Raw genomic sequence first — 27,580 nt, 5'->3', positions numbered from 1 at the left:
TAAATACAGGGTTACTAAATGCTGAATTACAAGCAAATTTGGCACGGAATAAAGCCAATTAGATGGTTGAATAAATTCAACCTTACAATCTCCCTCTTTGGCTATTCCGTGACAAAACCCTAAAACAGACTCTAGACTTAACATGTGAGTTGGGAACAGTTGAACAAAACTCACTCACACCTAACTCTAGAAGCTGTGAAGCACTTGAATCATATGGACATAATACTCCTGAAACACAACAATACACCATGATCATTGTAAGCAGAAAATTATAAATGCATATGAAACAGGCAATATGTGATCAAGCAAAGATGGAGTTAAGAAACAAACCATGGCTTGATCAACCAAGTGAACACCACAAGGTAGTGATCACAGTGCTCATTCACACTTGGAATGAACACAAGGACATACAAGTTAACAAGCACAAGGCAATACACTTGCATGTTCAACACTCAACCAATGCATAATACACAAGGTATATGCATCTAGGAACAATCCTACAAGGGCACAAGAGTGACAGTACATAAACCAAAATGCAAGACATTTAGATTAAAGTACTGATTTCAACATAGCATAAAGGCTGCAATAAGCAAGGTACATACCATAAAGCCTACAGACTATGCATAAAACATTAACCCTAAAAGCTTACAAAAGCACATGGGTACAAACTACAAGTCATCCTGAATAGTAGTTTACAAAACACAATATATCAACTTAAAGTGAAAACTTAAACTGAAGAAGAATGTAAAGACACTCCCCCTTAGGGAATATCCTCCCCCTCTGATCATGCCTATCACTCCCCCTTTTTGTCATGGAATAGGCTATTCATCCTCTTCCAGCTTTCTCTGAATTTGATCCAATTGAGTTTGAAGAGAAGTAAACTTCATATCCCATCGAGTGCTTTGATGGTGTAGAGAAGCTGTGAGTCCAGACATCTTTGTATTCAGCTCGTGGACAGAGGATACAATGTGATCAAGTTTCTCATCTAGGGAGAGAGTGCTGAAATGAGATCCACTGTGAGATGCAGAAGTTTCTGGTTTGGCTCTCTTCCGACTATGTCCAATGCTTGCATTGAATGTACGCATGTTGATTGGACTTGGTTTTGAGATAGGAGATTCTTCTGCCGTTGGATAAATTCCCTTGAGCTTCAAGATCCGTGAAATGAGACTGCAGAAAGGAACGCATATCCGAGACTCAGTTCGAAGAACCGTTTTGCGCAGAACATGAAAGATATGTGCACAGATGTCTATTTCCACATCAGAGATTAGATCATGAAGAAACAAAGCACGTCCGAGGTTCATATACCCAGTGCTTGATAAGGGGTACAAATTGTGAAACATCACAATTCTAAGCACTCTCAATTTTGGAGACAGAGAGGAAACACTGATGGATTTCCCATTGGGTGAGAACTCCAAATCTTGACCAAGACTTTCTTTGAGAAGCTCCTTATCAGGACAGAGATCATCGTAAACAGGTGAATGTCGGAAAATTGGTCTGTTGATGTGAAAAATTTCTGCCAGATATGTAGGAGAGACAGAAAAGCTCTTTTTCCGAACCCAGCACTTAAGTTCATCTCCTTCCACAATTGCGTTAGCATAAAATTCTTTTACCAAATTTTCATACGCGTCATCCAGATCAGAGAGAAGGTAATTCCAATCCTTGTGAGCAAACCATTTCGGAATGTCAGTGTCATGAAGTGAGGGCTGATCCACAGCTCTTTCTAGTAATGGTGTGGCATGTAGAAAGTAATTCTCATAAGACTGATAGGTTGCATATGATCTGAACTTGTTGGGATCGAAGCTCTTTGATGAAGAGCGAGTCCCTTTTGTTTGAGGAGGGTAATCATCAACATCAATTACTGGTTCCTTCCCTTTGGAACTACCTCCTTTCACAACAGCTTTCTTGAATGGAGACATGACTAGTCTGCATTATGAACAAGAGAAATGGCAGAACACAATCCAACAAACTTTATTAGCAGTGGGTTAGCGGAAATTTAGGGACAATGAAGAAACCCTAATAGCTGGATGAAAATGGCCAAAAAATAGCAATGAGGGACACAAATGGCCCAAATTGAACAACACAGTAGAGGGAGTCAAAATAAAACCACACAATCAGCTGAAAAAGGACCCACATTCAACAACACATCAACAGGATACCACACATGATCATTTTGAAACACCACATCAACAGCAGATCAGACAAAAATAGCTAACCCTAGCTAAGCACAAGATGAAGAACAAAAACAACAGTATAAAATAGCTCAAAACAGAAACAAAAATTTCCATAAGCTAAGCATGGACAAAGAGTAATAGCTGAGCTAAAAACCCATCTCAAAATCACAATGAAATTCGAATAATCCAGAGGGAAAACCATAACAACAAGTAGAATAGAGTTCAAGACAGAAAAACCATACCTGTTACTCGATGATTTTGAGCTGAAAAGAGGCAAACAATGGAGATCGAAAATGGAGGCACGGTGTAAATAGGTAAGAGCAGATGAGAAAGACAATGAACAGTTCACAAAAAGATCGAGGGAAAAACAAAAAGTTTAAAAACTGTCCCTGTATTTCCAAAACACACAATTTTTGCGACTGAAACGAGTCGCCACAAAGTCGCCAGATCAAGCCGCCAAAACACTCAAGAACAAAAATTGTGAAAATTTTTCTAAGTGTTTTTCGCGACTGGAAGGTCTACCCGCGAGTGAGTCGCGAGCTGAGCCGCGAAAATCTCTGAGTAACCCTCGCGACTGGACCTTCCACTCGCGAACAAGTTGCCAAAAATGACCCGCGAAGACGCGACTGAGGCACGCGACTTGACATACCCGCGACTGAGCCGCCAAAACAGGGCAAAACTAGATTTTTGAAATTTTCAGATTTTTCAAACAAAATACTTTCCAAAAACACTTAAAACACTCAAAAATCTTTTTGTGCTTGATTTAACAAAGATTGAGCATGTGAAAACACATTTCATCAAGTATAGTCACACAAATGAATATGGCATTTATTGAACATATACTTATGTGTTGTGTGTGGGTATCAACAATGAGATAGTCCTTAGTCTAATGTGAAACTTCAATGATCAATTCAACCAAGACATACACAATTAGCACTAGATCATGTGACCCATCTCAATTATAGAAATATGTATATATGACCTCCCACAAAACTTGATAATATAACTTGGAGCTTTACATTTGACTCCACTTTCAATCATATCATTTGATCTTTTTGATCTTTTGAGGCAATCACCTCTCATTGTGAGAGTGATATTTGATATTTCTCTTTGATGAACAAGCCTTTGGCCTTTTGAATAAACATTTTCTTTAATATAAAGTCGCTTACCCTTTTTCCTAGTCGAATACTAGAATGTACGACAGGCTTTTGCAGCTCAATATCTCTTTTCATTTGGAGATTTACATTTGGTGAGCTCTTTTTAGCAAAACAAAAAATAAAGAGTGGAAAGATATATAGGCACAAGTCTATGCATGTCTCAAGATCAACAAAACCATTCACTAATCATTCATGACAAGTTTGAAGATCTATTTACAATAATCACAAAGATTTCAAGATTTCTCCCACAGAAATATGAGTGCAAAGAAACAAGCAATGCTCGAAAATGCACAAAGCCATTAGCACAAAGGTACAAGGCAAAACAAGTTTTGAGACAAAAACTCAACAATGTCAATCAAGCTTTTTGATTTTCTAATTTTTATGTGTTTTTTGGATTTTTGACATAAAAGAAGAAAATGATTGAACAAACAAAGAAAGAAGCAACAGTATTCACAAATGGACAAACAAACAATAAACATGTTGCACAAAGAGCTAACAAAGAAGTGTGTGCCCCAACACAAACAAACTTATCATATTATAAATATGTGAAGCACACAACACACAAGAGAGTCAAGGAATTGTACCAACACCAATGGTCTTACGGAGTGATTCAAACCGTGGACCATCGAGAGGCTTGGTGAAGATGTCCGCCTTTTGATTGTCGGTGTGTATGAACTCAAGACACACAACTCTTTCCTCTACCAAATCCCGAATGAAATGGTAACGTATCTCTATGTGTTTAGATTTTGAATGCTGGACAGGATTCTTGGAAAGATTGATGGCACTGGTGTTGTCACAGAAGACACACATCGTTTCTTGAGGAATTCCATAGTCATGAAGTAATTTCTTCATCCAAAGAAGCTGAGTACAACAACTTCCAGCAGCGATGTATTCAGCTTCTGCAGTAGATAGAGACACTGAATTCTGCTTCTTGCTCATCCATGAGACAAGATTGTTACCAAGGTAGAAACAGCCGCCTGAAGTACTTTTCCGATCGTCTACACTGCCAGCCCGGTCAGCATCTGAATACCCAGCAAGACAAGCATTTGAGTCTTTTGAATACCACAGACCATAGTTTGCAGTACCATTCACATATCGAATGATTCGTTTAGCAGCAGTCAGATGAGATTCCTTTGGATTAGCTTGGTACCTGGCACAAACGCCAACACTGAAAGCAATGTCCGGTCTACTGGCTGTAAGATAGAGCAAACTCCCTATGATGCTCCTATACAATGTAGGACTTACTTCGACTCCAGACGAATCAACATTCAGTTTAGTGGATGAGCTCATGGGAGTGGAGGCATGTTTTTTGGAGTCTAGTCCAAACTTCTTGACAATGTTTCTGGCATACTTCTCTTGAGATACAAATATACCCTCCTTCTATTGTTTGACTTGAAGACCCAAGAAAAATGTGAGTTCCCCCACCATACTCATCTCAAACTCCTTCTTCAGCTCCTCAGAAAATTCAGTAGCACGATCTTCGATGGTTGCCCTAAACACTATGTCATCAACATAGACTTGTGCCACAAGGAGATAATCTTCATCATTTTTGACAAACAGAGTTCGGTCGGCATACCCTCTTTTGAAACCTCTATCTAGAAGATAATTTGTAAAACGATCGTACCAGGCTCTAGGCACTTGTTTTAAGCCATAAAGGGCTTTCTTCAATCTTAATACATGATCTGGAAAATGAGGATCCTCAAATCCTTTTGGTTGCTCAACAAATACTTCTTCATTTAGATATCCATTCAGAAATGCACACTTTACATCCATTTAATAAAGTTTGAAATTCAAAGTGCACGCAATGGACATGAGGATTCGAATGGATTCGAGTCTTGCCACCGGAGCGAAAGATTCATCAAAATCTACTCCTTCTACTTGAGTGTATCCTTGAGCTACTAACCGAGATTTGTTTCGAATTATCTCTCCCTCTTCATCAGTTTTGTTTTTAAAAATCCAATTTGTGCCTATAACATGAACGTTCTCAGGCCTTGGAGCAAGTTCCCACACATCATTCCTCACAAACTGATTCAACTCTTCATGCATTGACTCAACCCAATTCTCATCTTGAAGAGCCTCTTCAACCCTTTTTGGTTCAAACTGTGCGAGATAGCAGTGATAAGTTACATGATTGGCTAGCAGAATGTTTCCTTTCCTGAGGCGAAGACCGTCATCAAGAGATCCTATGATGTTACTTTCCGGATGATTCTTGATGACTCTTGAAGATGGCCTTTTTGAAGTGGAAACTTCATCACTTCGAGAGATAGGAGGATGGACTTCCGGAGGAGTAAGAGGACTTGATGTTCTAGACATCGATCTCGTTTCCATTCTTGGGTTGATGGGAGTCGATTCTGCTTCTGGTATAGGTTCTTCACCTTCTATATCCAAAGCTTCTACCTCAACATCGGGCTCTTTGGTGCTCGGCCCTTCTACATCATCAATCATTTCCACCTTAGATAAGGCATCATCAATCTTGACATTTATGGACTCCATCACAGTCTTTGTTCTCTTGTTAAACACTCTATACGCTCGACTTGTAGTAGAGTACCCAAGAAAAATACCCTCATCACTTCTCGCATCAAACTTCCCAAGATTTTCCCGATCATTTAGGATATAGCATTTACTTCCAAACACCCGGAAATACTTCACTTTAGGCTTCTTCCCATTCCATATCTCATAGGCAGTCTTCTTTGTACCAACTCGAAAGAAAATCCTATTGCCAATGTGACACGAGGTGTTGACAGCTTCTCCCCAAAATTTTTGAGGTATTTGCTTGTTAAGCAACATGACTCTTGCCATCTCCTGAATCACACGATTTTTTCTCTCTACCACTCCATTTTGTTGTGGAGTTTTGGGAGCTGAAAATTCTCTCTTAATTCCATTCTTCTCACAGAAGGACTCGAATCTTGCATTCTCAAATTCCCTCCCATGATCACTTCTAATTTTGGCAATCGGAATCCCCTTTTCGTTTTGTAGTTTCTTGCACAGAATCTCCAACCTCTCACATGCTTCTGATTTTTCTCTAAGGAATTCAACCCAAGTGTATCTTAAGTAGTCGTCCACAATGACCATAATGTATCTTTTCCCCCCTAGGCTTTCAGTTCTGGTAGGCCCCATTAGATCAACATGAAGTAACTCCAAGCACCGAGAAGTGGCGATCACATTCACCTTGTGATAACTTGCCTTAGTTTGCTTCCCCATTTGACATGCACCACAAACGGTCTTCTTCACTTTACCAAACTTAGGGAGTCCCTCGACTGCTTCAAGTTTGGAGACTTTTGCTACTTGTTTGAAGTTGGCATGCCCAAATCTGTGATGCCACAGCTCCAACATATCCACACGAGCACTTCTACACGATAGGGGTGCCGTGGGAACTATTCCATAACAGTTATCTGTAGTCCGACTTCCCTCCAAAACCTGAATCCCCTCTTCATTGATGATCAAGCATCCCTTCTTGGAGAATTGTACCAGGAAATCATCATCACAAATTTGAGTGATGCTTAGCAAATTCGCCTTCAGCCCTTTTATATACAGCACATCTTTCAACAGCGGCAAACCAAGTATCTCAATGGTTCCTTTGCCTAGGACTTGAGCATGACTTCCATCACCAAAAGTCACATAGTCACCAACCTTTTCTTTGATTGTCTTAAACAGTGACTTATCCCCTATCATATGGCGAGAACACCCACTGTCAAGATACCACAAACACACATTAAACACCTTCAACGAGGTATGCACAAATAGGTTCACATGTGACAAACATTCTTGACCTTCAAACACAAACTCATCATCAGTTTTCATGCTTCTTTCAGATTGATTTTTCATTTTCAGATTCTCAATCATCTCACACAACATTCTATTCTTTCTTTTATACTTCTTAATCAATGATTTAGATTCAGATATGCTACTGTGTAAGACATGATTCTGATTTTCAATATATTCCAGCATGTGAACAAATACTCTAGCATGTTTCTTAGTTTTTAACAACTCTATGAGATCATTAGTAAAACACCTTTCAGACATATGCATAGAGTCATTTTCACAAACACTTAAGCTATAATTCAGCATGGTATTTTCCACAACAACAACCACAACACAGGGGTCTAGGATCACACTTAGGTAGTAAAACCACAACAAGTGTACCTGCTCTGATACCAATTGAAAATTCAAAAATGTGTATAAACACCCTTGAACGTTTAGACCCCCAAATTACAACTTAACCAATTCAAGCAATATGTCAAACAACTAGTGTGCGGAAACTTAACATATGCTATAATATGAAATTGGTTAAAAACTATCTAAGCCAACACAAAATAAAATCCACAGCAGATAATAAAAAGGCAAGATAGAGAGGAAGGAAGATGCAAACACAAAGACAACATGCGATGTGTTATCGAAGAGAAAACCGAAGCCCTCGGCGTAAAGCCTCTCCGCCGCCTCCAAGCGGTAAACAATCCACTAGAAAATACAGTTGGGATACATGGACAGCAATAGACCCTCCAAGCCTAATCTACCCAGTGCACCTAAGCCCTCCAAGCTTCTTGCTCCAACGAGGTTGCGCCGAACCTTTTTCTTTTCTAGCTTCCCGGATTCCGCTACTAGACCGTAGCATCAACCAATGAAGATTGGTTCCTTCCTAACTACTTCCCAGAAATCCAAACAGCTGTCTCACAGTGATGATGATAGTGAGAACCAGGTCTGGTATAATGCCTCTCAAGGATTTGACAATGGAGAGGAAAAGAGTTGAGGAATTTGAAGAGACTCTAAGGTATAGATTGTGGGTGAATCAATCTTGTTTTTTTTTTAGGGTTTCTCTCTCAAAATTCTCTCTGGAAGCTCTCTTTCAATCGTGGGTAAAAGGGGTATTTATATTGGAGTGGGAGAGGAATGTGAAACGTCAGGTTTAACAAAACAGAGGTGGCTCGCGGCTTGACCTCGCGGCTTGACTAAGTCGCGAGATCCAGTCGCGAGATAACCGTATGGCCAGTTGTCCTGTTTTGTCCTGTAGTGCTCTAGCTTGCATGACTGTTCATCTTCCAGCATGCTTGGCACGTGTGCTGCGTCTGGCGGCTTGCAGCCGCGAGTCTCTGTTTTCTTGCACACTCTTGAGCAATCTTCACTCTATCTCACTCACTACCCTTACATCAAACCCACCTAAATACAGGGTTACTAAATGCTGAATTACAAGCAAATTTGGCACGGAATAAAGCCAATTAGATGGTTGAATAAATTCAACCTTACAATGGATTTTATGAAATGGGTATGTGGAGATTGCTAGAAATAATAGGGCAATTGGATATTTGATGATCATCACAACCACCGCTTTGTGTTAATCATTGTGGATTTAATAGGTCACTTTTAATGTTTTTTCTATCTTATATTCTTGGGAAAATTATAAAAGTGAAGAAAATTTTCGTTCTATGTGGTTGAAGAGATTTTGGTTCCTAATGGTTTGTGTGGGTGACAATTTGGGTGGTAGGTGGCTCTTTGGTGTGGTTTGTGGTGGCTTGTGTGGGTGGTGGTTTGGGGCTGGTTGGTGCAGCACGATGATTTGTGTTTTTTGACTGAAAATTAGGTAGAGATAGGAGAGAGAAAAAAATATTTATATGGATAAAGAAAAAAATATTAAGGTAATGTAGGTTTCTATTTGTTAAAATAGCAACATATAAGCTTTTTGGATTAATTTAGCTAGAACCTTGTAGAGATTGATGTGAATGCTCTTATAATATAAGAAATGGTTAGCGTTAAGTGATTATTAATAATAATTTATGTGGAGAGAGAGAGAGGAAACGTTCATTAAACTCTTCAATAAGGGTGAAAAATAGAAATTCAATAAATGAGCTCTTTAGTGTGCTCTCAAGAGTTTCCATATCAAAATTAATATTTCACCTATTTATGAACACAAATATTTTCAATTAGTTGTGTTTATTCCATATTTTTCTATAAAAAAGTTACATATCTTTCGTTCTACAACTGAAGATGATTAACACTTGCTATCTAAAGAATTTCAAGAGTAAGTGTTAACGGAAGGCTACAAACAATTTGTCATGAAGGCTTTTATGATCGTATTAATGGCATTCTTAGCTTTTATCACAAGCACACAAGGGCAGCTAATTTGTTGCTTTCGTGACACTTGTTGCTACCAAACTTGTCGTCGTGGGCTGCGCGGACCATATTGAAATTTTCAAAAACATATAAAATGGATGAGTGAAGTATGAATAACATATGAAATATGAGTAAAGTATTTTAACTTTGGTTGATTTGCTACATTTTTGTATGTTGCCGTACTCTCTCTCTCTCTCTCTCTCTCTCTCTCTCTCTCTCTCTCTCATCAAATGGATTACTATTCTTCTTTTTTCCTTTTTGTTTTACACAATGCAATGCACCATTCCATCTTGACCTTGACATAACTACATTTATCATCAACAAACTCAGAGTTAACATTTAATTTTTTACTTTTTAAAATCTCAAGTTTTATTTGTTACACACTTACAACCCAAAACTATAGGGTTTAAAATGTAATTTTTCTTTTAGCACAAACCAACTCAAGAACCAGAAAAGGGTTCGGTTTCCGATTTTTACCCATAGAACCAATGGTCCAATTATCATTTGAACCAACTAGTCCAATCCAATTTTTAAAAGCATACAATAAACCAATAGACCTACCCTGCTAAAAATTGAAATGATTATATTTAGTAAGGAGAGATACTTTCCTATCCTCACCCATAATTCGGTTATATTTCCATGTAGTTTAGCAATATGGAAATTTGGATCCGTTGAGTTGAGGAAGTTCACATAAAAATAAAAATTTAAAAATAAAATAAAATAAAATAAACTAAAGAGAACAAGACAGGCATCAAAAAAGAAGGTTGGCAACTAATAATGTTAGGGTTTCCAAAGATTATTAAATCATTGATCATGAGTTCCTCGATGACCAATGGAACTCGAGCTTCAAATGGTTTGGTTACAACTAATTTACGAATGTATCCATAAGTATTAAAAACTTATCAATGCTTCCAAGCAATGTCCTAAGGAATGTATCCACGAGATTAACAACACATAAGGCCTTATCTAAAAAGGAAATTAAGATTACTTGTCTTCCACATTTGCTTAAGAAAGAACTCATTTTTTAGCATCTCCAAAATTTAATCATGATAATGAGTCATGGCTAAATTTAGCAAGTGATTTTAGCAATATCTTTGTAGAATATTAGAAATGCCTTATTTGAAAAGAAATTAAGACTACTTGTCTTCTACGTATGCTCAAAAAAGAAAACATTTGTGAGCATTTGCAAAATGTAATAATAATAGTTATTTCCTAGCTAAATTTAGCAAATTTTCTTAGTAATATCTTTGTAAAATTTCAAGAATTAATGAAAATATGGATATTTATTAGTTGTTGCATGATTGGTTGGGTTTTTTTACCAAAAAAAAAGAGGGTTCACAAGAGATGGGAAGAATGATAATATCTAGAAGAGTTGTGCACATTGTACTCTAAAAATTATGAAGAATATATTTCATAATATTTAAAAATAAATGCCCCCATAGGAAGCATTTATATCTTTATGCCTATATAAACTCAATATCTAAAGGGCTCCAAGTCAGTTTTCAATATAAGAAAAGCGATTTTGTGAGGAAAAAACAATTGTGATGAAGTATCCCTCTTTTTTGCAAATGTTCATTTTTGTGCTGACCTATCTAGTTATCAAAGAGATTTTCAGGTTCAAGCATTTTTGTATCAATGATGCTGATGGCCCAAAAAATTAGGGGTGGCAATTCATGTTCATGGGTCGGGTTTGTGTTGTGTCGAGCCATGTGTATTCGACTATATGGGTTGACTCGAACCCGACCTATTTAGTAAACGTGTTAGGAATCTTCAACCCAAACACGACCTGTTTATTAAACAGGTCAACCTGACCCGACATGTTTAACTCATTTAATTAACAAGTCATATAATGGTCAATACAAATGACTCATTTAATAATCTATATGATTAATAGGTCATACCAAATCTATATAATTTTTATCAATTCCCATATATCTAAAATTAAAATACAATTACAACTATAAATATAGTAATAAACATATAAAAACAACCATTAATTAAGCAATAATATCAAAATATCTAATAGTTTTATAAGCTAAACGAGTCAAACGGGTTTGCATATTAAACATGAACACGACCCATTTATTAAACGGGTTAGTCGTGTCGAGTTCGTGGGTCGTGTTAGATTTTGTCACCCCTACAAAAAATAGATCATTATTCATGATAGAATATCAAGAGTTTATTGAATTTCCGTTTTTCCACCCTTATTGAAGAATTTAATGAAGTTTCCTCTCTCTCTCTCCACATAAATTGTTATTTATTAATCACTTAACACTAGCCATCTCTTATATAGATGTCTTTAGCATTTTATACTCATGTAAGTTGCATGTGACTTTTAATGAAATTGGGTCGTTGGAGAAACAAAAGCAAAAGCAAAAGCAGCACTAATTAAACTGGATGAATTAAATTTCTCTTATTTCTTTATTTTATTTTCCTTGTCTTCTTCCAACTGCTACATCACTTTATCAAAAGCAAAAGCAGCTATAATATGTTAACTGTAACTATACATCGTTCAAAGAAATTCGTGAGCCAGACAGACCACATGGTGCGAGTATCTTCCAAATTTAAACTCTGTTGGTCAAGATGTAATCTTTATGAGCCATTAGATTCGAGCCCTTTCTTGCCTGCTATACTACTCCATCTGTGATTGTCCCCCACAAAACCGTTTCAGAAGATCAAGTTCCTCTTCTTGCTTGACCCACCAGGCACTTTCACTTCGATCTGCAAAAGAAAAAATATTTCCTTGCTTATTAATAAATTCCTTGTTGAAATAACACATCCAAATCAAACCACACTTTGAAACTCTTTATTTGTTACGACCATTGGAGTTCAAAAGCTCAGCTCAGACAGCAGGGGTCAGCCACAAACAAGAGATGCATGAGAGGCTAATATTTTAAATTTGGCAATAATAAGGGTAGAAAAACAGAAATTCAATAAATGAGCTCTTTAGTGTGATCTCAAGAATTTCAATATCAAAATTAATATTTCACCTATTTATGAACACAAGTATTTTCAATTAGTTGTGCTGATTCCATATTTTTCTATAAAAAAAAGTTACATATTTTTCATTCTACAACTGAAGACGATTAATGCTTGCTATCTGAGCAAGAGTAAGTATTAATGGAATGCTACAAAATATTTGTTGTGATGGCTTTTATGATCGTATTAATGACATTCTTAGCTTTTATAGGAAGCATACAAGGGTAGCCAATTTGTTGCTTTTGTGACGCTTGTTGCTGCCAAACTTGTATGTATCCACCGCACATACATAGTTGAAATTTGCAAAAACATATGAAATATATGAGTAAAGTATTTTAACTTTTGGTTAATTTGCCACATTTTTTGTATGTTGCCGCACTCACTCTCTCTCTCTCCATGTTGCAAAGATAATCAAAACACTTTTGCTGGTTTGAAATATGTAAATGCATTTGCGTACAATGGGTTTAAAACTAACTGGACATTTTTATAGATCGTAATAATCATATGTATATATAAATCAAACCAATAAAATCAATATTTCAGAAAATCCACTTTAGAGGACCACTTTTCAAGATCGTGATTAATTAAACCATGAACTGAAAATAGATTTCAATGATGAAATTAAAAACACACTAATAATGTTGCACCATTCCTGTTAACTTTTTTTTTTAGTATCAATATTTCTTGACCCTTTTGGGTTATATAACTCAGTATGCACAAATTTCATCAAGCATACCGTAGGTTTATATTTTATAAATTCTTGTTAACACCTAATTAATGCTGAATATGACTTAGTCCCACATTGTAAAGAAGATAAAACAAATAATGGAGGACAAATCAATGTGGGCGAATAATAAAAGAACAAAAATTCAATTAATTATTAAAAAAATGGACTGCTTTTTTTACTAATAATATAAGCTTAAATTTCTGAATTTATTCATGATTTATTTGGGTTTTAACCAATTAGTAGAAATTATAATTAAAAAATATTGTTGGAATTGGTTCAAATTTTTGTTCATTTTTTAGATAATTCAATAATTACAACTGGGGTATGCGATCGGGATTTGAATCCCAGAGTTACAAGAGGCTCTTAGCGTTTTTGACTTTTTGTTACGTTCATATGGTTGAATAAGCTTGACTAGCTGGTCTGGTAATTTTTAAAACCATAAGTAAAATCTAATTGTATATGCTAATTAAATTCAATCATTAGCTAAAAGAAAAGACAAAAGGGAAAAAAATTTAATGTAAATATACTTTTGATTCTTTGAAGATATGGGATAGGTCATGTTGTTTTATTGATTGCCTTTTTATAGGGAGTTGTTATATTGCTTGTTGATTGCAAACTCCGTATCCTATCAGCTCCTGGGCCTAAAAATGTGTCTTCTAGTTTAGAAGGTCCTGTTGCTTATAATAAGTATTTGGCCGACAAAGATACACTATGATCAATATAAATCGACCAATCAATCTACCTGCCAATCATAGTTTCGGGTTTGGTACTCCAGAGCTAATTTAGGATTCGGAATAGTAAAGACAAATATGAAGCAAAACACATGTTTTACATTTTCTATTCCGTGAAACACGTCTACCACAATTAGCCAACTAGATCTAAATATAGCTTAGTTCATATGAGAAATTATTAGGTTCACCAGGAGACTGTTGATGTGGCCCTCCCAATTAATGAGATGATGTCATTTATGTAAATATGTAAGTGAGAATTCTAATCAAGTGAGAAATTATTAGTTCCACTAGAAAGACTGCTAATGTGGTCCTCCTTAACCTCCCAACCAATAAAATGCTTTTATTTATGCAAATGTGACATCATTTGGTAATTTTTAGTATTTTTTATTCTTTGTGTTGATTAAGAAGTTCACCCACACATTTGCATAAATGGTTTTATCTCATTGGTTAGGAGGACCACATCAGCAATTCTTCTGGTGGACCTAATAATTTCTCCTAATCAGCACAAAGAATAAAAAATAAAAAATTAACAGGTAATGTCACATTTGTATAAATAACAGCGTTTTATTGTTTGAAAGGTCAGGAAGGACCACATCAACAGTCCTCTTTGATAGATTATTAAGATGTCTATTGTACGGAATTAGCTAATGTAAAGAGCAATGACAGAATGTTACAAATTTTACCATATAAATTTTACAAACGGGTGCATCACTACGTATAAAGAAATTATTTAAATATTTATTTATTAAGTGATCATATTTATTGTCACGTAATTTTATATTTTTTATATATTAAGGTTGGTAATAATTTTAAATCCCCTATCGTTAGACATACCAACATATCTCGATGCATCAAATTTTTATGTTAAATAACCAAACAAAAAAAGCTAATGGTCTCTCCATCTAGTGACTTCTACCCAGCAGATTTTTAATTTGTTAAATAACCAAACAAAAAGCTAAAGGTCTCTTCATCTAGTGACTTCTATCTATCAGGCTTTTTATTAAATAGCTAAACAAAAAGTTAAGGGTCTATCCATCAAGTGACTTCTCTCTATCTAGTGACTTCTACCAAACAAAAAGCTTAGGGTTCATTTAATTAGAGATTTTTAGTATCGTTTTTTAAGTGTTTAAACACTGAAAACTATTGTTTAAACAACTGTACTAAACACCCTCTAAGAATCTGGTCTCCATCCAGTGAGTTTTACCAAACAAAAAGCTAAGGGTCTCTCCATCAAATCACATATACCTTTGCACGCGTGGTTGATAAATTATTGGAGTTGATGGTTTCAATTAATTCAAGCAGTTCTTGTCGTCTAATGTCTAACAAGGGACTTAAGTTCAAATATTACTTACATAAAAAAAAAAATCAATTAATATTTTCATCTAATGATAAGAAATGATAAGTATATAATATCATGTTTATCATAAAGAATATTAAAGTACTAGCCCAAATGTAGGACAAATCTTTTTGGCTGGATTAGCACTAAAGGAAATAAAATAAAAATAGTAGTAAAATCTTGAAAGCAAATCATAGTGATAGCTTCATTTTCCTATTGCGCAACAGTTCTTCCTGTGTATATGAACCGCCAACCTGAAATGTCTTACCCCAAGTAGAATTAATATATTGCTCATACTGATCGAGAGAGGAGGGAAGAGAGAAAGAGATGGAAGAAACATAAAGAGAGTTTCACCATGAAGAAAAAGAAGAACATGTAGACATAAATATCTGGAAGTACATATTGGGCTTTTCAGAAATAGCTGTAGTCAAGTGAGCCATTGATCTTGGGATAGCTGATGCCATTGAAAGACATGAAGCCCCATTACACTCTCGGACTTGTCTTCAACCCTAGGATGTGCTCCTTTCCAACTCTATCGCATTATGAGGTTCCTAATGCACCGTGGAATATTCAAAGAGAAAGTCACTACCCAAGGCTCCCCAGGCAAGGGGGGAGACCCCCCAACTTTGATTATTTTTTTTATCATTCTATACATTTCATTATCTAACATACATTATATCATTTTTCACAAACTGAGCGTATAAGTAATAAATTTTAGGATTAATTATAATATTATAAACTACATAATTTGATGTTATTTTTAATTTAATTTACGAAGTTTTAAATATAAAAAAAAATTATATAATTAAAATTTTTTATCATTTAATTATTTGAATTTAACAAAAACTAACTTGGAAGCTTTATTTGAGATTTATCTAATCACTAAAAATCATTTTATGAAAAATTTAATTAGAACGTTGACTATTTAAAATTATGACAATACAATTTACACATATATAAAAGCATCTTTATAAATAACATAATATACTTGATATGCTATTTTTCCATGAATTTTATTACCATTAAAATATAATGTAATATTCAAATGAGTAGCACTGTATTGTTTAAATTGATGTTAAGTATCATATATATATATATATATATATGAGATGGGTTCAAGTTACACCTGGTGTAACTCTTTAGTGTTACACATTTTTTAAACCGTTGGATTTAAATAGATCTAACGGTTAAAAAAAACTCTCATTATTACAAATATTCTTACTAGGATCTCATTAATTACCATCATTTATTACATTCTAAACCTATCTCTATACCCAAAAACATTTAACGTCTGACTCTCTCTCTCTCTCTCTCTCTCTCTCTCTCTCTCTCTCTCTCTCTCTCTCTCTCTCTCTCTCTCTCTCTCTCTCTCTACGTTTCTCTCTCTCTATTTGTCTCCTCCACCATTGTTCCACCCCAACAGGTTGCCAGCGGAAGAAAAAAAAGAAAAAAAACACCAAGCCGAACACTTTCATTCATGGGCAACCAAATTGGAAATTTCCATCAAATTTCAATGACAGCTCCCATTTTATTCAATTTTCTTATAAACCAAAAAAGATAAGTCTTATAATCCTTAGAGTAGCAGCATAACAACTTTCTATCGTGTTTTTAGTGGGATGGATTTTCCATAGTGTAATTTTATTACTTTTACTATAGAGATGTGTGATACTTCACAATTAAATTTTAAATTTGATTGATCTGTGATTTTCCTAGATTGTTGAAGTAATTTTTTTCTCCAACAATCAGGGAATCAGATTGATGGACAATGTACAAGTTGTACAGTTGGTAAAATAATTTGAAAGTACGACTACTGAAACTGTGTAACTCTATCAGGTCAATTGTCATGCCTCTGTGTAACTCTATCAGCTATCAACATATGAGACTCATGACCTTATTGAACAGTTTTTTCTCTTTTTGATAGTATGACTACTGACCTTAGTGTCAACTAGACAACTACCCAGATGTGAGTCATGTGACAGAGCAGTCTCAAATATATATATATATATATTTTTTGTCAAATGAGCACCAACACGATGAGAAAGAAGAGAGGGGCTCAAGGGAAAAGGATTGGAAACCGAGCTTAGAGTGCTGGAAATGTTGGATTCCACAAGGAAGTGGAAGACTACATTCATAGGACGATTATCCATCACTTCTTGCCCAAGGCCACGTCCATCATCTCTTACCAATCGGTGGTCGAGCATAATCTCTAACCATCCCTCTTTTTTTCAATACCTTAACTGGATTGTTTGGTCTCTTTCTTTTTCTTTTTTTTGTCGGCGACCTGGCAGTGGAGGTGGAAGAGTGATTAAGGAGTAAGAGACAGAGAGACAGAGAGGCGTGCAATGGAGGAATTTTTTTTTTTTTTTGAAACGGTGAAAAAAAAATAAAATAAATAAATAAATAAAAACTTAAAGAGAGACATACACTTTTTTGTATTTTTTTAGGTTTAGAGATAGATATGGAATGCAATAAATAAGGGATAATTAATTAGACATAAATCAGAATATTAGTATTAATGAGTGTCTTTTTTTACTATTAAATCTACTTAAATCCAATAGTTTAGAAAATGTGTAATTTTAAAGAGTTAAACCAGGTGTAACTTGAACCCATCTCCATATATATATATATATATATATATATAGTGTGTGTGTGCATTAGATGTGCATCTAGTCATGTTTGTGAGTGTGGAAGACAAGCTAATTAAGTATGTTGTATTTTTTGTCTTCTGATGCTAAATCTTGGCTCGCTACTGTTCCCAGGTTATGCACAAACGCCTCTATCTCGCCGTTTGATGAGACAAGGAGAACATAGCATGGCTGCTTTTATTTTGATGGAGAGCAGCCCAGTGATGCTGGCACCATGGCTTAGTCTAAGTGCCCGAGTTCTAGCCAATGGGACTTCATCATTTGAGAAGGCTCATGGTTATGGAACCATACAGCAGCAAATCCTGATCATAGCTAGCTCTTCAATGAAGCAATGCCTTGTGACGCAAGGCTAGTGGTGCCCGCGATGATTCAAGGTTGTCCAGGATTATTTGATGGGCTTAGCAGTTTGGTAGATGTGGGTGGAGGCACCGGAACCACTATAAAGTTGTTGATTAAGGCTTGTCCATGGCTTCAACGCATCAACTTTGATCTTCCTCATGTTGTCTCTGTTGCCGCAGAGATCACCGGAGTTGAACATGCTGGGGGTGATATGTTTGAAAGTGTTCCAAAGGCTGATGCTGCTTTCATACTGGTAAGTTCATGCAAATGAAAATGACGCCCTCAGTGTATAGGTCATTTATTTAGACAGCCACTTCAGAATGAAGACCTGCTGTTAACCTAGCTGAAACACACACATAAAAGGTTTTGTAAAAGGTCTTCAAGTAGTTTCAACTTTCAAATCTTTCATACCTCCGAAATATATGCCATTAAGCCTATTAGATAAGACAATTCTCTGTATTTGAAAATAAGAAACACGAACAAGAGTTACAAGACACGACACACAATATACGAAAATTATATAATTAATTAATACATATCTTTCGGTATATTTTTAAAAACATATTTTATGTTTGAGTTTTCAAAATAAAATCATTGAAATTATGTTTAAAATAGAAGGAATTTTTAAATAAGAAGTTATATTGTTTTTCTCTTCGGACACGCAAAATTATCCTAGACATATATGTTTTTGTTTGTCATGCTTGACAAGGACAGGTCAAGGATTTTATTGAAGCATCCGAACTTCTTAGGTTTAAAATAGCAATATTGTTACTTCAACCGTAAGCTTAAATTTTTCCTCGGCTTCCATGCTCCTTTTATGTAAAATGTAATAGCATATGATTCTCTATTAGAATCAAAATTGGTTTGGTATTTCTCAAGTTGAAGTATACCGTACCCTTTTTATGATATCCGGTTCTTTGGCTTAAATAGTTTACATTGAGAATTGCACCGGGTTCTGCATGATTGGGCAGACAACGAGTGCATCCAAATCCTTAAAAAATGCAAAGAGAGGACCTTGAAAGAGTGGGGATTTGTTCTTGGAGAGGCTGGATTTAGTAGATACACAGTGAAACCAATTCGTGCTTTGCAAACAGTAATTGAGGCGTGTCCATAATTTAAAGTAGCTAAGAAATAAGGATTATCTCTACTTAAAAATATGAACTATCGTGGATCTTGGTTCCTAAGTATTGATTCTCTTTCGCTCTGTTGTTATGGCTACTTAATTCAATAAAACTAGTTTAAATTAATTTAGTTTCCTTGGTATTAAGTGCATCTATATGACTATCGAAATTTTCTTTTCTTTTTTCCTCTTCTTTATTATGTCTTTCCATCCTAATTCAATGAAAACATTGGTGAAACGAAAATTTCTGAAGAAACTTTTTTTTTTTGGCTAGAAAATATCATTCATTAAAAAAAAAAGTCAAATCTGCCCCACAGTTTAGAAAATAATTTTGTAGTCGTATAATAATTTAACAAACTTACATCAAATTATAAACATTTCCACATATTACTTCAGTGCATTCAAATAGTAAGACATGCTGAATAAATTTTTTTTTTAATTTAAAATTATTTATAAAACTGAAACTGACTCCTGTCATATGTAGGCTACAGTGAACAAGGGAGAAACTGAGCACAAATTTTTTATTTTTTCTTTTTTCTTTTTTTTCCTGTAAAAAAGAGAATTGCAACCCACATCGTTTATGTCTGGCAGACTGTGCTACACAACTGAATATAAATGTAGAGCAAAACCACATTAACAACCCATCATTGCGCCTGGGGCAACGACGCAGCTAGTGAGGTTCTAATTGAGGTGCGTCTTTTGCTGGTTGAAAACTATTTCCAAACCCCCTCTTAGGCCTGGGTTCAGCCTTGGCCTTTGAGAATTTCTGGAAGGGCTGCCTCTTTAGGGTAAAGCCCTACAATTACTAGTTCTCAAAACTTATTGTCTTATTTAATTGCTAATCTGTGAATATTAAATAATAATAATAAGAAATAAATAAACTCTTATTAATTGCAGTAACTTTTTCTTGCCAAGAAGAAAAGCACATCAAATTTTTGAAAGGGATGTGGATAAATATAAGAGAAATGTTATAAATACAAATCTTTTCACAACTTATTATTATAGAAATTTGTGATCAATAACATATACTTACATGAATTTGTCATTGATATCGCCTTTATTATACATCATTCATAACATGTGACATCAATGGTTATTGCATTTCTACACTTATCAATATAGAGAGGTCAAGTTATCAAATAATATTATTAGCAATGCTAGGGTGGTGGTGTCTACATCAGTATTTTGATGTTTATCAAGAGATATGATTGATTCATGGGGATGGGGAGTGAGGGAGTCCCATTAGGGATGTATATTAGGTCCAAGTCGAGGAGGTTTGTTCTCTCTCAAAATTGAGAGTTAATAGAGAGAGAGAGAGAGAGAGAGAGAGAGAGAGAGAGAGAGAGAGAGAGAGAGAGAGAGAGAGAGAGAGAGAGAGAGAGAGAGAGAGAGAGAGAGAGAGAGAGAGAGAGAGAGAGAGAGAGAGATTACTTTTGATTTAAGTGGGATAGAAAGAAAAAAAAATGTATATGGATTTCTTTAAATTTAGCTAGAAACAAAAACTTTTTCAAAAGAAAAGGTAAATAAGTATGAAATATATTCTTTTAGACCAAAACTATGAGGCCATTTCTATTTGGTAACCCAAGGCAATTGTCAAAGGGTTGAACCGATGAAAATAAAATAATATAAATGTAATTGTTGAAATATATAGTAACAGGGATTTTGTGACCAACATTAATGGGCTTTTGTAAGTTCTAGCATGTTATATTGAAGCTGGTTAGCTAAAATCCATTATGTATCTTTCAAAATTATTTGCAATGCAATGAGATTTTATTTGGCTTTGGTCTACTGTTGTTGTGGTTGTGATATCAGATTCCAAAGGCCATTGAAGCTAAATGCAAATTTGTTAACTATTCTTGCATTAGATGGATAAAGAAAAAAAAATACTATGGTTGATGTAGGTGTCTATTTGTTAAACTAGCAACATATAAGTTTTTTGGATTTATTTGGCTAAAACCTTGTGGAGATTGATTGTCAACGCTCTTATGATATACGAAATGGCTAAAGTTAAGTGATTAATAAATAAAAATTTATATGGAGAGAGAGAAAGATATAGAGAGAGAGGGGAAACGTTCTTTAAACTCTTCAATAAGGGTGGAAAAACATAAATTCAATAAATGAACTCTTTACTGTGTTCTCAAGAGTTTCCATATCAAAATTAATATTTCACCTATTTATGAACACAAGTATCTTCAATTAGTTGTGCCAATTCCATTTTTTTCTATAAAAAAGTTACATATCTTTCATTCTACAACTGAAGACGATTAAAACTAGCTATCTAAAGAATTTCTAGAGTAAGTGTTGATGGAAGGCTACAAACAATTTGTTGTGACGGCTTTTATGATCGTATTAATGGCATTCTTAGCTTTTATTGGAAGCACACAAGGGCAGCCAATTTGTTGCTTTCGTGAGGCTTGTTGCTGCCAAACTTGTAGAAAACCGCCGCACGTAGGTGGTGGAGGTTGGTAAAAACATATAAAATGTATGAGTGAAGTATGAATAACATATGAAATATATGAGTAAATTATTTTAAATTTTGGTTGATTTGTTACATTTTTTGTATGTTGACCCTCTCTCTCTCTCTCTCTCTCTCTCTCTCTCTCTCTCTCTCTCTCTCTCTCTCTCTCTCTCTCTCCATATAGCATGGTACAAGCATAAAACACCACAATAGCTACTACTATTGACACGACCAACTTCTCAAATGAGGAATTTTAGAGCTTCAACTTAGCAAAATAACAATTGGGATATAATGTAATTGAGTTTTCTATGTCATTTTATATACTTTAAAAAATCGGTTGGAAGTTGCTTACATGGATGAAACACAATGACGGAGTTACACTATTCCCAAGGGCCATAGCTTTTGCTTAGACCAATGATTGTGTTTCTTCACAACTTTGTTCATACTAACAAAAAATGGTTCCAACTTCATATATTTGATAAATCAAGAAAAAATAAAATAAAAGAAGCTTCATCTAACAAAAACAACAAAGGGAGCACTATTCATATCGGATATTAATTTTCTTCTTTTAATTATAATGCTAATTTCAATACTTATTATTTTAAACCGCATATTTTCAATTCTCAACTAGTACATTATCATACCACCGCACTTCTTAGGCTAGTACATAAAGAATACCATGTGCTTGCCACCACTTATTTTGTAGCATACATCAATTTCTGTAGGGGTTGAGTTAACCCCTTACCAATTTTTTTTTTTTTTTTTTTTTAATGACATACACACACATATATATATATATATATTCTCTCTACAATCCAAGGATCATCTGGGGGCGTTTGATTCGCTATAATGTGATGCACATTACATTAATCAAATCTCGTAGCAAAGAAATCAATATTGACATTTGAAATATCTACATTGACCATTTGAAATTAACCCTATTCGTAATTAAACTACAAGTTTTCCAAGTTTCCTTTTATAGGTTCTCGTTTTCTATATTATAGGAGAATGACAATTTCGAAGAACTACTAGATTCTAAGCAATGGCAAATTATTTTCTTAAATGTATAGTATTGACCTAGCCTAAATCTAGGCCTAGCAAATGTGGAGTTGGGGGTTCAACCTCCCAAAAAAAAACCTAAATATAAGATTCTACGGTGAAATATACCAACATAAATTTTTTTTTTTTTTTTTAATAATGAAATTATTTGTTCATTTTCATTACTTCGTAGAACCTATTAAAACATAAGAGTAATTCTACAGACACAAATTAATTTACAACATTTTTACAAATAGCTGATTTGGCTTTAGTAATTTTCAAATAACTATTGGTAAACATAAATGTGATATTAGTGGTACATTCATATTAAAATTAATAAGAATTTGCCACATCAATAGTTTGAAAAATGTTAGCTTCTATTATATAGTATTTATAGATTAGACTTTAGGTGCCAATTATAATATGCAAAAAAATTCCAATTATGACCAAATTAACTAGTTAGAACTTAGAACCATTGTTAAATGTTAAACAACAATGAATTATCCAAAAAAGCATATATATATATATATATATATATTTATATAAATACATTTTGTCCATCTATATAATAGTCACAACATGAGTAAAAGATATTGGAATCCTATACATTTTCATTAGAAACGCCTTGAGGCTCTTGTTGAACTACAAAATTATTGCCAACAACAATTGTATTTTCAATTTCTTATCTCTTTTGAATGGACCTAATGCATAACTTTAGAACCCAATTACTTGAAGCAAAACTCTATCTTTTTCTTAAAAAAACAAAACAAAACATGGTCAAATAGAATATAGGAAGCAGCCCATTCCAGAATAATGTAGCTAATTAGCCTACAAAATTAAGGCCCAAGGATTCTTTATGCAGGTCAAATTAAGACTAAGAGTACTATAAAAGAATTGGAGATTCCTAATCTCCTCTATCTCTCGTTCCAATTTTCAACCCTACCTTTTAGCCTTTATTACTCATGATGATTGCTCTTTATTATCAAATCAAGATATTAATTGGTTTTTGGTGTAAACGAGGTATAAATCCTAGATCTTCTATTCAATAAAAACTTTTACCAATTGAGCAAACTAAAACTCATTTTTTATGGCTCTTTTCTACATCAAAAGAATCTGCGATGTCAGAGTTATAGAGCCCAAAAGATGAATCAAACATATTGAGATGTAAACAATAAAATTTCTTTTTCAAGAATTCAAAATGCAAGTTAACGCAAATATTCATTTTTTAACGAAAGTTATTTATAACATTTTGTATAACATTAAAAAGTATAAAAAATTTCAAAATTATTATTTTAGTTTTTTTTTTTTTTAAATTCAAATCCTATTTTTTCTACCCTACAATTCAAAACACCAAAAAATGTAACTCAAAAATTAATAAAACTTAACAATTATTAGTTGGAAAAATTAGGGAAATTTTTCAAATTTTCTTGAACCCTATTTTTTCTACCTTACAATTTAAAACACCAAAAATATAACTCAAAAATTAATGAAACTTTACAATGATTTATTGGAAAAATTAGGAAAACAATATGTTATTAATAATCTATTGAGATTATTTTCTTTGTAGAACTTGCAAATTCTTCCACCCAAAAAGATTATCGAATAAACATTTATTAGTAAAATATCATAATTAAGTTTCTATACATGCGTTGTTATAAAATAATAATAATACAATTGCATAAGTTAAAATATGTCACTCATCCAATTATTTTTGTTTGACTAATCTTTACTTTTGTCTGAATAAGTAACACTATAAAGTACTTTTAATACAACTATTTAGAGTACTTTCTCTGCAAAAATTACAAATCTGTATCCCCAAAAAGATTAAAAGATAAACAGTGTACAATTACTACTTTTACTTTCAGGTGTTTGATACAACGTTTCCCAATTCTTTCTTAAAGTATTAGCATTAGCCGCGCCAAATTAAACAGTTTTTCAACAAAAATTTGGCTAAATTCAACCAAAATTACCCTACATCAGCCTCAACAGTATTAAGGACTATTCATCGCTACATCAAAAGGAAAATTATTTTTTATTCCAAAGCTCTCTCTCTCTCTCTCTCTCTCTCTCTCTCTCTCTCTCTCTCTCTCTCTCTCTCTCTCTCTCTCTCTCTCTCTCTCTCTCTCTCTCTCTCTCTCTCTCTCTCTCTCTCTCAACATATAGCATGGTACAAGCATAAAACACCACAATAGCTAGTCTCTCAACATATAGCACGGTACAAGCATAAAACACCACATTAGCTACTACTATATATTGACACGACAAACTTCTCAAATAAAGAATTTTAGAGCTCCAACTTAGCAAAAATAACAATTGGGATTTAATGTAATTGAGTTTTTTTTTTTTTTTTTTTTTTTGAAGTGTAATATTTTTATGTCATTTTATGTACTTTAAAAAATTGATTGGAAGTTGCTTATATGGATGAAACATAGTGACAGAGTTACACTAGTCCTAGGGCCCATAGCTTTTGCTTAGACTAATGATTGTATTTCTTCACAACTTTGTTCATACTAACAAAAAATGGTTCCAACTTCATATAGTTGATAAATCAAGAATAGAAAATAAGAGAAGCTTTGTCTAACAAAAACAACAAAGGGTGCACTATTCATATATGATATTCATTTTCTTCTTTTAATTATAATGCTAATTTCAATACTTATTATTTTAAACTGCATATTTTCAAATTCTCACCTAGTACATAATCATACCACCGTACTTCTTAGGCTAGTATATATAAAACTAAAGATGTTTGGCTTTTTACTGACTTCTTCAAAGACACATCAACTTGAAACTAGGATGAGAAATAATGCAAAACCCAATTTTTTGTACTTTTTTTCTGTTTAAAAATTGAATATCCTCCTAATACTTTTGAGACTCTTGTTAAAAAACATTTTGGGGGCCTTTTTTTGTTCCAATGGAGAGCCTTAGAGTCCTTTTATAAAATTTTGGAGTACAATGGGCCTTAGGCCCTAATGGGTTTTTTTTTTTTTTTTTTTTTTTTTTTTTTTTTTGAAACAGAAGCATATCATTCATTCACTCAACAAAATTAGCATCTTGGTACAAAGCTTCTCTAGCTATCGGAGGAACATCTTCCATCCAATACATATCCTCAGTAATATTCCTAGCAAATTGGGCTAATACATGAGCAACCCGATTTCCCCCTCTTCTAACACAATCAATCCTTACCCACTGCAAATTACGAATCAAATGTTGAATATCCCCAACCACATTCCCTAACAAGGACTGATCAATCTTCAACGTTGAAATTGCTGTCATGGCCGATCTATTATCTCTCTCAATAACTAATTCTGAGAAACCCGCATCCACTGCAAACTCAATCGCTTTCCTACAAGCATGTAGTTCAGCTTCCGTACTGCAAAACACTTTCGGACCCTTAGCTGCCATGGCTGCCATAAGCTCTTCTTTCTCATTGCGTATAATAGCACCAAAACCAGAACTGTTGAGGCTTGAAAACACTGCTGCATCAAAGTTAAGCTTGAAGACCGACTGTGGAGGAGGCTGCCAAGTATCCTGAGCTGGTTGCCTAGTTGATTCAGTTCTCATCTGATCTTGGGCTGTCCAAAAGTCCTCTAACAGCTCCCTAGCTCGAGTGATCAACCATCTCGGGTCATGGAATTTCCCTCCATATACAACCCGGTTTCTTTGATTCCAAATCTACCAAGCTTGCACCAGAAACTCCTCCATGTCATGTAGCTCAATCCGATCCAGCAAGTACTCTATTAGGTGAGTAAAATCAGCCAAACCCGATACTCCCTTCTGCAGAATTTTCAAGCTACCAGCCCACACATCCTTGGCCGCTTCACACTCCCACAAAGCATGGATTGCTGACTCTAGAAATCTCATACATATAGGACACATCTCATCCTCAATTATTTTTCGCTTTGACAGATTTTGTTTTGTTGGCAATATATCATTGCAAGCTCTCCACCCAAACACATTAATCTCGTTTAAATCATAGGTAAAAACGAATATAACCAGTATCAACTTGTTATATATAGTCAATTACTAGCTAAAAGAAAAGGACCAAAAAATAGCCAATTACTATTAGCGGTATAGTTGCGAAGTTTCTGTTGCATATAATAAGTTTTTGGCTGACAAAGATACACAATAGCCAATATATAAAGTAACCAATAAATCTACCTGCCAATTACATTTCGGGTTGGTACTCCATATCTACCGTAACTGTTAAGGATTTTGAATTGTAAATAGGAGTGTGAAGCATAAACACCATTTGTTTTTGTTTTGTTTTGTTTTTTGTTTTTTGTTTTTTGTTTTTTTTTTTATTTTTTTTATTTTTTATTTTTTATTTTTTTTGAGAAGTGTAAACTAAAACACCTGTTTTACGTGAATATTCCATGAAAAACCTGTCTTCAATCAGCCAACTAGATAGTATAATTACTACTTGCCTACTTGGTTAGTGGTTAACTACTTGAAAAATAGTAATGCTACAATCACAAATTATTTTACAACATTTTTACAAATTGTTTTTGTGGTTAAGTTCTTACTAGTTCTCATCTAGGCATGTCAATAATATCATTTTTTTTTTTTTTACTAATAATCACTCACCACATCAACAATTTACAAAAAAATTTATAAAAAAATTTATATCTCTAGCATTTTCCCTCGAGTAAACAACTAGCAAGATAGATTATTAAATTTATATTGAATAAGGCTAGGCTAATTGAAACATACCAAGATATCATCTATGTATTAATTTGTTGAATAGTTGTCCGTTAGATATCATATGAAAAGT

At 34.2% G+C, this 27,580-nt stretch overlaps 1 non-coding gene and 1 pseudogene across 1 annotated transcript; both read left to right on the top strand.

The window, feature by feature from the left end:
* Positions 1 to 15,533: 15,533 nt before the first annotated feature.
* Positions 15,534 to 27,580, top strand: part of LOC115969396 — a 35,154-nt pseudogene continuing 23,107 nt past the window's right edge.
* LOC115969676 lies at positions 19,954 to 20,106 on the top strand. Its single transcript, XR_004087036.1, has one exon. It is a non-coding gene; the product is annotated as a U4 spliceosomal RNA (small nuclear RNA).

This window comes from Quercus lobata, chromosome 11, assembly GCF_001633185.2.
Source record: "Quercus lobata isolate SW786 chromosome 11, ValleyOak3.0 Primary Assembly, whole genome shotgun sequence".
In the NCBI taxonomy this organism is placed as follows: Eukaryota; Viridiplantae; Streptophyta; class Magnoliopsida; order Fagales; family Fagaceae; genus Quercus; species Quercus lobata.
This window is presented reverse-complemented; position numbering and strand designations above follow the sequence as displayed.